The sequence below is a fragment of the Chelonoidis abingdonii genome, chromosome 6 (assembly GCF_003597395.2).
Source record: "Chelonoidis abingdonii isolate Lonesome George chromosome 6, CheloAbing_2.0, whole genome shotgun sequence".
NCBI lineage: Eukaryota > Metazoa > Chordata > Testudines > Testudinidae > Chelonoidis > Chelonoidis abingdonii.
Window position 1 is genome coordinate 122,696,176 of NC_133774.1, and position 13,165 is coordinate 122,709,340.

General features: G+C 42.7%; 1 protein-coding gene across 4 annotated transcripts in view; it reads right to left on the reverse strand.

Annotated features, from left to right (window-relative positions):
* The window catches only part of PTGR1 (prostaglandin reductase 1), a 37,213-nt gene extending 24,626 nt beyond the window's left edge, over positions 1-12,587 (reverse strand). The window contains exons 1-2 of one of the 4 annotated variants that reach the window (XM_032764949.2): positions 4,718-4,780; positions 3,823-3,924 (exon numbers count right to left, since the gene is read on the reverse strand). The gene's annotated coding sequence lies outside the window, so the exon portion shown is untranslated. Of the gene's footprint in view, positions 1-3,822; positions 3,925-4,717; positions 4,819-12,564 lie in introns of those variants that run through there. The other 3 variants (XM_032764953.2, XM_032764948.2, XM_032764951.2) reach the window with 3 other exon arrangements.
* Positions 12,588-13,165: the final 578 nt, after the last annotated feature.

The following is a 13,165-nucleotide window of genomic DNA, read 5'->3' on the forward strand; positions in this document are numbered from 1 at the left end:
TTTACCCAGAATCACCCGCGACACTGTTTTTGCATCATCATGCATTGGGATCTCAACCCAGAATTCCAATGGGCGGGGGAGACTGTGGGAACTATGGGATAGCTACGGGATAGCTACGCACAGTGCAACGCTCCAGAAATCGACACTAGCCTTGGTACATAGACGCACACCGCCGAACTATTGTGCTTTGTGTGGCCGCGTGCACTCGACTTTATAGAATCTGTTTTACAAAACCGGTTTAGGTAAAATCGGAATAATCCTGTAGTGTAGACGTACCCTAAGAGGTATGACTGCTCCATTAGTCACAGCCAGCACTGAGTGGCCTCTAATTCTGTGGCATGGAATGTGGCATTTTTCCAACAAGCCATAGAATTCTCCATTTTGCTGCAGCTAGGAGACTGACATTTTGCTTCTTCTCCCTGTCCTAATGGGATCTGTCTGCAGATGCCTTACTCTCCAGCTTTCCCCTCAAAGGGAAAGGAATTGGATTGCAGTTTACGTACCCCTGCTCTGTTCCAGAAAGCAGAGCAGCTGTGACCACCCTCCCTTCAGTGCCGGATGAAGGTATAAGCTAACTAAACTACAGCTTGGGGCAGTGCTCTTCACTCTTTTTGAAGTGGGGACCACTTTGGCAAAAAACCTTCAATGTGAGAGCCACATCAACCCGACACAGATGGTTGAACACTCTGAGTTCTTTGTTGGTTGATATGGTAATATTACCGTTATTGGTAATATTGCTTGGGGTGCAGGAGGGAATATAGGGGGCTGGCTCTGGGAGGGGGCTCAAGGCTGGGGCATGGGCTTGGAGTGCAGGAGCGGGTGAGAGGTGCAAGCTCTGGGAGGGAGTTTGGGCGCTGGAGGGGACTCCAGTCCGGGGCAGAGTGTTCAGGTGCAGGAGGGGGTACAGGGTGCAGGCTCTGGGAGGGAGGTCATGGCTTGGGAAGGGGCTTGGTGTGCAGGAGGGGCTCTGGGAGCGGGCTCAGGGCTGGGGCAGGAGCTTGGGGTGCAGGAGAGGGCATTGTAGACTGGCTCTGTATCCTGGAATGGAGACAATATTTCGGTCTTGATCAGCTGAACCAAGAGAGAGCTCCCCCTCCTCAGCCCTAAACTAATTGGTGGAAGTATTTAGGCCCATTACTGGCACCCTTGTGCCACCGATGAGACCCCCCCTGTGATGACACACAGGGGTTATTGGACAATGGAGACATACAGGTGAAGGGTGTCCTGGGCACTTTGGGCCTCCCACTGTTAGAACCAGAGGTGCAGGGGCCTAAGCCAGTAGCCAGGGGACCCTCAAAGGAAACCTTTCCATCCATTGCTTAAGAAGATGCCCCCGCTACCACTGCAACAGAGATTCTCAATAGACAGGACAGCATAAGAAGACCTGTAAAATGGTTACCTTATGATGCACCAGAGGTGACTAGTGTGGAACCAATATGTTTAGCACACAGGCTTGTGGAAGCCATAGTGGGCTTCCTGAGGTCCTTTGGAGAGAACCAATGAGTTGGTATAATGAGTGTGATTTATTGGGACAACAAATTCTTGTCTGCGGGGAGGATGTAAGTAGAGTCAGAATGACTCTCCCCTGACATCTGGTGGTGAGCTGTGGAAAAGGACTTCAGGGGCTGATATTGTTTGCATAGGCCCACCCATGCTGCCTAGCATGATGGGACTGCTTGTCCAAATGGTCACTTTAGCTGCTGTGAGATCCCCAGTCTCTTTGTTGTTGGGGCAGGAGTAATAAAGTGTTGTTATCCTGATGATGTGAATTAAGGACAGCAGAACTGTACTTGGCATTTTATGACTGAGGGACTCGCCCTCAACGAAGCAGCACTCACTAGGCAAGGGACATGGGTTCCAAAGGTCAGTGAATTGAGAGAGGGTGGGGACAGGTATCTGTACCTTGTAGTGTGGGTGGGTAGAGAGGTGCGGCTAGCAGATTGGCTAGCAGAAAGGTGTGGTTGGTGGTAAAGACTGCAGCAGGACCCCACAGAAAGGCATGGCAATTAGCTGTCAATGCAAGCAGTGGAGCATGTAAGGTGCCCCCATAGCTTCCCCCCAGGCTGGTAGGTAAACTCTGCAGATGAACTTCTGAACTCTGGGGCTATACTGACCAAGAATGGAAACTGTGAGTGGGGTGACTTTTGGGTTGCTGGACTCAAAAACCAAAGGGAAAGGACATGGCCCAATCTACTTGGAGGTGGGTCTTCTGTTGCTCATGGTTTATGTTATGAATCCTGTTTGTAGTATTTCACCAGCATAATGCCACATTATTTCCCTCCTTTATTAAAAGGCTTTTGCTACACTCAGACTCTGTGCTTTCAAGAGGGGAAGTATTGCCTCTTAGAGGCACCCGGGGGTGTGGTATTTAATTGTCCCAGGTCACTGGGTGGGGGGTCGAGTTGGTTTTGCATTGTTATTGAAAAGGAACCCCTAGATACTGAACCCAGCCTTTGTTGCTGCCAACTCTGATGGGCAAAAGGGTTACATACGTATGCAATTAGTTCAAAGCATTTGCATAAATGTATTTGTTATGAAGTCATCGTTACCAAGAGGGCTGCTGCAAATGAAGATTACTTTTCCATTTTTAAAACTTCACTTTTCTATAAATGCAAATATAAAGCTTTCGTGTTTATATATTCACTGTCCTTTCTGTGAAAATAATAAATTGATTTTTTTAATGGAACGGGGCCTCTTACAATTGACATAGTTTAGGGCCTCAGAATATCATAATCCGGCCCTGCCTCCCTTTCTTACCATTTTCCCCTCCTTTATGGCTCTGCCACTTGCAGGCTGACTTTCCTCTCTTGGGGACCCAGACCCAAGCATGTTTTGCTTCTCAGATACTGTGATACTTCACAGCAGCCAGCAAGGTTTCCTTATGACTAAGACTACATTCTAGTCACAGGTATTTGTAGTAAAAGTCACGGACAGGTCACGAGCAGTAAATAAAACTCATGGCCAGTGACCTGTCCGTGACTTTTACTATGTACCTCTGACTAAAACTTGGGTGGCGGGAGCTCGGGTGATGGCCATGGGTGCTCAGGGGGGGAGATGCGGCCTGGGGGGGCACCGCAGGTGCTCAAAGGGAACATGGCCCAGGGCATGCCATGGGTGGTGGGTGGAGGGTTGGAGGGGCTGGTGCCCATTCCCTCCCTGGCGCCTCCTGAGCTCCACATGCTGCCTCCGCTCCACCCCAAGTCCTGGTTCTGCAGCTCCCAGACAAAGGCCCCAATATCTGTCCTGGTATAAAAAATGAGGTCCCCATTATGGAAAAGGTTGAGAACAGTGGGACAGACTATCATGCATTCCTAGTGTTGCTACACAGTAAATAAAAATTTCAGGACAAAGGTTCAGCATATATAAAATTATGAAGAAATAATACAACATATTTCAGAACATTAACTATGATCCCAATAACTATGTCAGATTTTGTTTCCACTAAGGTCATTAGCAAAACTCCCACTGATTTTACACATTGCCGAATCCGACTTTTATGTTGTTAACCCAGATTATTAGGAAGCTGTGGCTCTATCTTGCCCACCATCTCTAAAGTAACTTTATACAAATACCAATTCTTAAGAGGCTGATATCAAAGCATTTTTCAAAATTTTAAAATAAATTTTACTTGCTTGTTTATCCCAGTCTGTAGGAAGCCTGAAAAACTTTCCGCCAGGTTTCTTTACTGGCATTTCCCCACTTCCAATCCACTTAATTTAAGGCCAGGTTTTCAAGAGTTCAACTCCCATTCAGGCACCAAAATAAAAGGCCATATTTTCATAGGCAGCACCCAATGTGCTGCGTGCTTGTGAAAAATCTTACCTTAAGAGGGTACATCTTCACTGAACACCCCTCTGCCCCGTGGCAGCGAGTATCAGAACACGGGTCAACTGACTTGGGCTCGCAGGACTTACACTATAGAAGCTGAAAATAGCAATGTAGACGTTCCTGCTCTAGCTGGGAGCCCAGGCCCAGAGACCCACCCTCCTCACCAGGTCTCGGAACCTGGGTGAGAATGTTTACACTGCTTGTTACTACAACTCTCACTCAGGAGTTCTGGGCTGGAATAACAGATTGATTTTTAAAAAAATTGACCTGCCAGATTCTAAAAACACTCTCAAGTTAAAGCCTAATTTAAAACAAACAAACAACAAACACACCACAACTTTCATAATCCCTGTGATACTAATAAACTCTTACATTAAACAAATAATTTTTTAAAACTTTGAGGCCATATACTTCTTTCTTTGCACCCAGAGTAATTGCATTAACTTTTCACTAGTGTCAATATATTAATTAAGGTCAGAATTTGACTCTTACAAAGTTTCCTTCCTGCCCTCAGCTCAGTCTAAACAATGGAAATATACTTAGCCTCCCTTTTTTAGTCAGTTTCACTCTCTGGTTCTCCTGCACTAGTCTGGCATTGCAGTGTTTGGCTTACTAACACTGCAGGAGATTATCTAAAATTCGTTTTCATGTCAATTTATAATTTAAGGAACCATTTCTATTACTCTTAGATTTCTGGAAAATGCCATTTATTACAAAACCTAAACTTTAGCCTATTCTGAGCAGCAGTTTCTCTTTCAGAATTGGTTTGAGATAAGACACACAAGTGGATTGACTTTGCAAATGTGTAGGAGCCTAGATAATGATGCCTTTTAATTATCATCAACTCAGTCCCAGTTACTACTATTCATTCCTATCACCCGTTACTAACCTGTGCAACAGTTACTGGATGCAGTTTCTTTGGACACGGAAGTTAGACTCCTCTGTTCTCTTTTACCACTCTTTCCGCTCAAGGAAGAAGGGGTCTCTCCACTGTAATTATCTGCCCTTCCTCTGATGCCACCTGCTGCATCTTTGTATGGCTACAACTAATAGCTCTCTGGCAGCACTGTGGAAAGGCTGAGTTCCTAGGCCGAATGCTTTCTAAAAGGACTTCTATATTCTCTTGACTTCTGTCTCCCTTTTAAAATGGAAAATCATTCCTGCACCTAGAACACATCTGAGATGCTATCCATTTGCTTATACTACAGAGAAAAACCTGTTAACATTGCAGCACTGCTGGGCTGGGTGTTGGAGAGACTGAATGAAAGAGATATGGGGATGGGGAAGATAGCTAAGGAGGTGGCAAGAAAATGTGGTGGGAATGAAGGAAGGGAACAGTGATTTGCACCTGGCACTCTCTGGCTCACACATATAGCTTCAGGTTGCAGAAGGCAAGTAATAACAAAAAACAGAGGTTTGTCCTCTCCCACTATAGAAAGTTATTAAACTAGTTCACTGTATTTCCTCCTACACAGAGCTTTACTCGCTGCAGTGTTCTGAATCATCATGTACTGTAACTCCCAGTACACTTACACCCAAAACCAAAACAAAACATGTCTTTAGTCTAACTCCAACTGATTCAATGGAGTTCCAGCAGGGATAAAATCAGCCACCTGGATATAATAGTCTGAAGATTAGAAGTTTTGAAAGAGGTGACCTGAACAAAACCCACGCTGGAATCTGACAGTTTCTGGTGCCTGTAGTACTTCCTCAGCAGTTAATACTACAGTATGTAGATTAACTTTACAACAGGGAGCCCAAATGTGACCTTGGGAGAAATGTGGCCTTAAGACCCTCTCCTTGTAAGTCTGAGGAAAAAATTGATCAAGTGGAATAGTGGCTGAATACCTCAATTTTTGGGTAAAAGCCCAAACTGAGACAGCTTAAATGGATCCCTGATTTTTAGAATGGATGAACACCCACCTCTAAAATTCAAGCCCCTTTATTATATGTCATGGTGGGCACTCAAAATTTGAGGCACTTGAAATCACTGGCCACTTTTGAAAAATCTCAGTCCATACATTTTTATTTCTAATCCGTCCACTCAGCTTTCTTACAATAAGGCTGCTCCAACTTTGCAATATTGAGACCTGAAGAGGCAGTTTGTTTGGTGCCTAAGATCTGCATTTCACCATCTGTATATGTTGTGATTCACAGTAAACACACACAATCTAGATATTTCTTTGACCTTGCAGTTTGTCTGATAGATGAAAAGAAGCTGCCAGTTGGCTGAATTTCCCAGTAAAATGAAACATTTCACAAATGTTGGCCAACCAGTTGGCTTGGGATCGTCTACAGCAGCAATGGCAATTTGCACTTCAGTTGGATCTAAGTTAGCAGCACCGAGACATGCCTCTCCAAACACAGCACCAAAAACCCATCAGAGCCATACCATTTTCAGCTGGAAAGTCAGGAAACTAAGTTCCATCTGTAATATCTGAGACAGAATGCACTGGAACATCCACCACCCAGCATCCCAAGTGCAAATACTTGCCATTGAGTGGACTGGCATTCCTTGGAGAACAACCAGCTAGTCAAGTGGCCATTTGCTCTCATGCTTCAGGTGCTTATCCCATTGAGAGTGACATGGTGCACTCCAGGAGCTCATCCCATTAAGATTCCATATCCTTCAGTTAGAGGAAATTCCCAACTTTCACCCTGCAGAAGCAGGCCAAAATATAGAGATCACAGACACGACCACATTTTGGGCAGCATCCAAACTTACCCTACTCAAATTGCTGAAGTGTGTTAGAGCCTTAAATAGAAGATAATCAAACAATGCATACAAACCACTTTGCCCACTACTGACATACAACCACCTCTCGGGTATAATGCAGCAGCTGCTTAACCCCTAGATAGCTATGCAAGTTGCAACTCCCATTAGGACAAGTAAAAAATTCCACAGCTCTATGGAGCTGGAGATGGCTGAGCCCCTATCCTCAACCTCACCGCGCCTATAGAATTTGGGGCAGAGTCCCAGCAGCATCAGGGACAGTTCCCTTACAGTCTTATGCAACATGATGAGTGTCAGTTTAAGGCTCCGAGTGGCTTTGTGGAGTTGGGAGATTGAGGCTACGTAGGAAAGCTAACCCCAGGAGGACCAGGTGATGGGCAGGCCTTGGGAGCACTTTCAGAGCCCAAGGTCACATGCTTCTAGCATAGCGCATAACTGATCTACGATTTTTCTGATTTCTTGCAGGAACCCAAATCTACCCTCTGAACAGTGACAGAATCCCAGGGAGCCTGGTGATATCCCAGACTCATGTGGAGCAGGCACTCCCTGTCTGAGTTTCCAGGATAGTTTATTAAAAAGCAGAACTGATGATGCTAGTTAGAAGGCAGACTGGGGAGTCTATACAGAAAGGGGTGGGAAGAACCACCCAAAGATAGGCAGCAAGCCCAGTCAATTTTTCCAGCGTGTGTGTGGAAAGAGGGGTTGTAACCGTTAAGGACGCACAAAGTGTTTTTGATTTGATAGAGAAGTTTTAAACAACTTTGGAATCATCAAGTTGTGCACCACATCCTGTGTAATTTCAGCCTGTTACTGTCACTCACATCAACTCTCTTCACTTCCCATACTAGTTACTCACTTGTTTTTAGTGACGTGCTTTGGGAAGGGAGCACCTCCACCTATGTATTTGTCCAGTGCTTAGCACAACCATGTCCCAATCCGGACTGGTGTCTTTGCGAAGCTTTATAAGTTTACAGTAGCTCACAATTTCCAAATTAAAGGGAAGGCACTGGTTACCTGTCAAGGATTAGGATTGTTTCTTTAATGCAAATACATGGGCAGAGCCACAAATAAGTTCCTCATAATGGATACACCATTTAGCTCCCAACTGTCTAATTTCATTTTTCGTCCCGTTAGCCAGTATAGAATGTATGGGCCCTCTGGGCAACTTTTCAGGAGATCTTAACAAAACCAGGCTTCATTTTTGCCAGTAAAATCCAACATCAGATACTAGGGTGATGGGACCAATCCAAAACCACTAGACAGTGTGTTATCTCCAGTTTAACTCACTTTCTAGCTCAAGTTTAACTTTATAGGCATATATATGGCACAGCAGCCAAAGAAACACTCCTCTGCATCTGAGCGAGTCCAGTTGTGGAGACTGGACAATATTATGAGATGCTGCTACAGGATAAGCAGAATTTTATGTGATATCTTAAGGAATGAAGATCAAAAAGGACATAGGCTGCTGTGTGCAGAGAGAGACAGAGGCTTGGACTCCTGGATAGAAGCTCCATCCAGACTGCTTGTTTCAGACTTCATTGAATTTGAAGGATGGTCAGTTGGCTTCTGTCAGCGCTTTAACGTGGCTGTGTAGTCACCGCTCCAGCACTGGGAGAGAGCTCCCAGTGCTGTAAAAAAACCCACCTCCACGAGGGGAATAGGTCCCAGCACTGTCTACACTGTCACTTTACAGCATTGACACTTGCATCACTCAGAGGGTCGTTTTTTCAGTGTGGACAAGGCCTGAGGAGACAGGGAACAGGATCACAGAGGAGGCTAGAGAGCTAGACTGCGGTCAGGGACACCAGTATGACAGAGCTCTGATAAGATTAGGCTTTCCCTCTTGGAAGAAGAAATAGATGGGTTAATGAATCCTCTATTTATATTTAATCAGGTTAAATAAAAGCTTAGAATCAATTGGTCTGACACGTTACAGTGGATGGTGTGACAAGGAGCCACAGACTCCCATGAGTTGAGATGACCAGGAAGTATGTGAGTAGGGAGGTGGTTAAATTCATACATAATTAAGGGGGGGCTGGAGATTTCTCAGTTCGACATATCTTATTTGGCACCCATGATATTCAGGGAAGATGGGGTACACATATCCCACAAGGGGGCAGAGATATTTTGTTCTTAATATATTATATTACGGAAAGAATCAATAAATATCTGGGAACCTGGCAGAGGATGGGGGTATGGGGTGGCAGCCAAGTTACGTTGCTTCCATCTCCTTGTGGCAGATATCCAGTGCAGGTACTCATTAATGAGCCCTCTTACTCCCTGCAGAGTCTACATCTATCCTACAAGCTGATATGAGGGAGGAGGCAGTATTTCTGGTGGCTCCTTTTTCCAGCTCATTCCTAATTGGTTACATGGAAACAGGAGCCTTGCCTCATCCTCTCTGCAAGGTTCCTGGCCCCAGGTCCTTGAAGACACAGCGAAAGGATTTCCTCCCAAGCATCATTTGTTCCTGAGACCGCTTCTTCTCTCACCACATCACCCACAGGTTCTTTAATTGGACCTTTCAAACACTTCGAGGGTCATGCCACAAGGTGAGATGGGCTGACCACCAGGTGCTACTGCCTTTAACGGGCAAACTACCTTATCACAATGATCTTATGCATTTGCTCTACATGTAGGCCTACTTACTTAACCCATTTCAACTTGAAAATCTACCCTTCCCTGCACATGCAGCCCACTATCCCCCACTGACAGCCAGTGGCATCAGTTACCTAAGAAAAAATGACCATTGGTGGTATGCATGGGGTTCTTTATGAAATCATCAAGATTTCAATAACACTCTGTGGCTGTTTAAAGTTTCAACTGCTGTATTGCTAGTTCTGTACAGAAGTATTTTGGATTGCAAGAAAAAAAATTTTCATTAAACATGACAGTAAATATGTGCCAATATAAATATGAAATGTTTGTAGCTCTATAATTATATGTTAATGATAAATTGTTTAACATTAGATCAAACGGTTGCAGTTAATAAGCAACCAACAATTCCAGACCCATGCAATATAAGCCTACTTGTAAAAATAAAACTACTTTATCACTTCCTTTCATACAAAGTACAAATAGGGCCTCACTATATTCCATTGTAGGGAAAGGGGAAAGTTAAACAATCCATTTTGATTTAAAAAGCCAATTTAGACTGTAACATAGAACCTATGAAATGGGGTTCTCTACAAAACCAAAACAACAGCAACAAAAACTATTTGAAATTATTCCAGCAGTAAAATATTTCATATCTGTATCAAGACCTAAACAGAGCCTTTTTTGCCCTATTTTTCTTAGACTGTATGGCTATACTATATAAAGAGGCAACAACTACTCTTATTACTACCAACAACAATAGTAATAACACAAAACGTTTTATTATACAGAAGGTGTTACAATATAAAAAGTGGTTTCAGCTGGGTTTTGACAGGTATTATTCTTTTCTGTCATGGCTCTGTGTTATATAGGTCTAAGAATTATTTTTACTCTCCCTTCACTTTGAGAATAAGTGGTTCTGGATATTTTTAACCTACAATACACTGATTTATTGACTGAAATGGGTAATTAAAGTTTTGTTGGTAATTGGTTTGATTGGGGTTTTTTGGCAGTATTATGATCTCACTTAGTTGTATTATATGCAATAATTTTGTTCGCTATGCAGCATCGGAACTGAGTGTTCCAGCTGGCTTTATTAATAATTGACTCCTTTATTGCCTGGAACAGGCTGTTAAAAGTCATTTTGGCTCATGTTTCCATAAGTATTACGCTGCTCACACTTAACTGTATTAGATTTATCAGTTTCATCCTGTATGCCACTTTGGAACTGAGTGTTACAGGCTGTTTTGGTAATAAAGTTATTTATTGCTTTATGTCAGGTTAAAGGTCATCTTAGACATTGTTCTGTAGTATGGCCTTATTCTGTTAGTTTTATTATATATATATATTTTTTCCCCATGCCACTTCAGAACGCAGCGTTCTGAGTGGTTTTAGTAGTGAAGCTATTTATTGCCTGGAATGGCCAACTAAATGTCGATTCAGACAGGTTTTTCATTCGTATTGTTATTCCCACCTATTTGTATTATATGTATAATTTTCATCATCCGTGCAACTTTGGAAACAACCATTTGGGTCCTTTTTGAGCCAGAAGGGTTAATGACAGTTTGCTATTAATTGATCCTCTTGTTCTCAAGGTTGCTGAACTATTTCCACTGTTTTTAAAGTAAGTTTTATTTATTAAAATGCCATTATGGGCTATTCCAGATTTTACCCAATCCCAAACTTACCTACATTTTTTGTGATTTTTTTTTTACTTCAGGAAATAGAGCAGTTCATCTGCACTTTACTCAGTATTTTGAATCTATAGCATGCATCCGATATTGCATTTCTTTGTCTGCTCAAAGATGTTATTTCACATTTATCTGCTACCATTTTATTATTCATGATTAGGAAAGAATAAAATGACAAGTGGCAAGGGAAATATACAGTAGAATGCAAGGTGTCCTGACAGACTGTATACAAAGATTTTAATTAGGTGAGCAGTCTGGGAGTTGTGATTTTTAGCGATTTAAAGCCATGGTTACAAGAACTACCCTACAGAAAGTAATGATAGGACTAGCTGTAGTTTATACTGGCTTCTTTCAAGCATACAGCTGCTGATATGACCTATCAATTATTGTCATTTGGCCTACAGAATTTTGATAGCTCTGTTCTATTACAAGTATAGTTTTTCTTGCTCACAATTACAATTAAAAGACTACTGGTTCTATATAATTCAGAAGTGTCTTAAGAATGGACTGCACACACTGCCAGATGGCTATCCCTCCTCCCTCCAAAGACACCTGAAGGAATGCACACAGTAAAGAAATACTGCTAGTGTGTTAATGTGCAATTGCTGCTTTTTGTGATATGGACTTTAATGACATGACAAAATACTATGGATCAGGCACTAAATAATTTGTCCATGACAATAGATGGCATCTTCATAATTATGATTGGCTAACATATTAAGTATCAGATACTAATGCACAGATTAAAGATTGACATGTTTCAAGATACTGTTTATTTGGAGGAGCATTTAATTAAATGCACATTTTGAAGGTACTGAGCAATTTATTCAAGTGATTTAATTATTTAGTATATATGCAGCTGGCCTGACTAATACATACAGAGAACGAGTCAACCACTCATGGACAAGGAACCAGTTACAAATGACTTATACATCAAATCTTACAGCTACTACAGATATTGTTCTTTCTCTGCAAGCATGGGTGTATCCCTAAAAATTATGCCATGTTCATCAGCAAAGATAAAACCTTTCAGATTCCTCAGTACTGAAACACACATCTCTCAGAGAATTCCAGCCAGCAGGTGTGAAGCTTCTGGTTTATAGTTTAACTCTCTCAGGGGTACGGAGTAGTTGTGAAGCAGCCAACACACACACATTTTGTACAATCTAACATCTTTATGCTCAATATATCTAATCATGTAGAGGACAGATCATATAGTACAAGACATCCTAATGCAATGTCTCTCACTAGATCACCCTTTCCTGGGAGACCTTGGAGGATCATCTGTGCTCTGTCAGTGAGGCAGGGTCCTTTATGCACCTTGCCTACCCTACCCCTGCAGCAGCCTCCCGCATCTTAACCTGGTACAAAATGGTTCTCTTCCCCAGTTCACCTGTGACTCCCTTCATAGACTCCTGCTTCTTTTGTTCTGCCTTTCAGTAATTTTCTACAGCTCTCAAACCCACCCTCTCAGACAAGAGGAAGTGTCTTCTCCCAGCTAGAGCAAACCCATTGTACCAGACTGTTTTACTTTGAATAGATGATCTTGAGTGCTGATCACTCACCACTGTAACCCTGCTAACTCATGGGGGATCCACATACATTACTGTCTTGGAAAACCTGTATGTTGTTATACAATTTCATAAAATCATCCCCAATTCAGAAGCAGTACAGACAGAACCCTCAATTTATCACAGTAACACATTTTGCTTTTACCTTTTTTGGAGGAACAGAACTGAACTAATTCTTCTGAACTTTTATTCTTCTGTTAGTCTATAAGGTGCCACAGGACTCTTTGCGGCTTATTCTTCTGTGTGATAGGGTTTGGCTACACTTGCAGCTGTATAGCGCTGGGAGTTAAAGCTGTCTTCGTACAGCTGTGTAGGGAAAGTGCTGCAGTGTGGCCACATTTGCAGCAGTGTTGGGAGTGGTGCATTATGGGCAGCTATCCTAGTGTTCAAGTGGCTGCAATGTTCTTTTCATAAGAGGGGTGTCATAAACAGACAGTTACGGGTTAATGTCTCTTTCACCTGTAAAGGGTTAACAAACAGTAAACCTGGAACACCTGACAAGAGGACCAATCAGGAGACAAAATACTTTCAAATCTCAGTGGAGGGAAGTCTTTGTTTTGTGTTGTTCTTTGTCTGTTGTTCTCTCTGGGTTCTGAGAGTGACCAGATGTGCAACCAGGTTTCTCTCCAATCTCTCTGATACAGTCTCTTATATGTTCAGAATAGTAAATACTAGGTAGATAAGGCGCTTATAGTCTTTTGATTGTTTCTGTATTTGCCACTGTGTATCTGGCTGGTAGAGTTTTA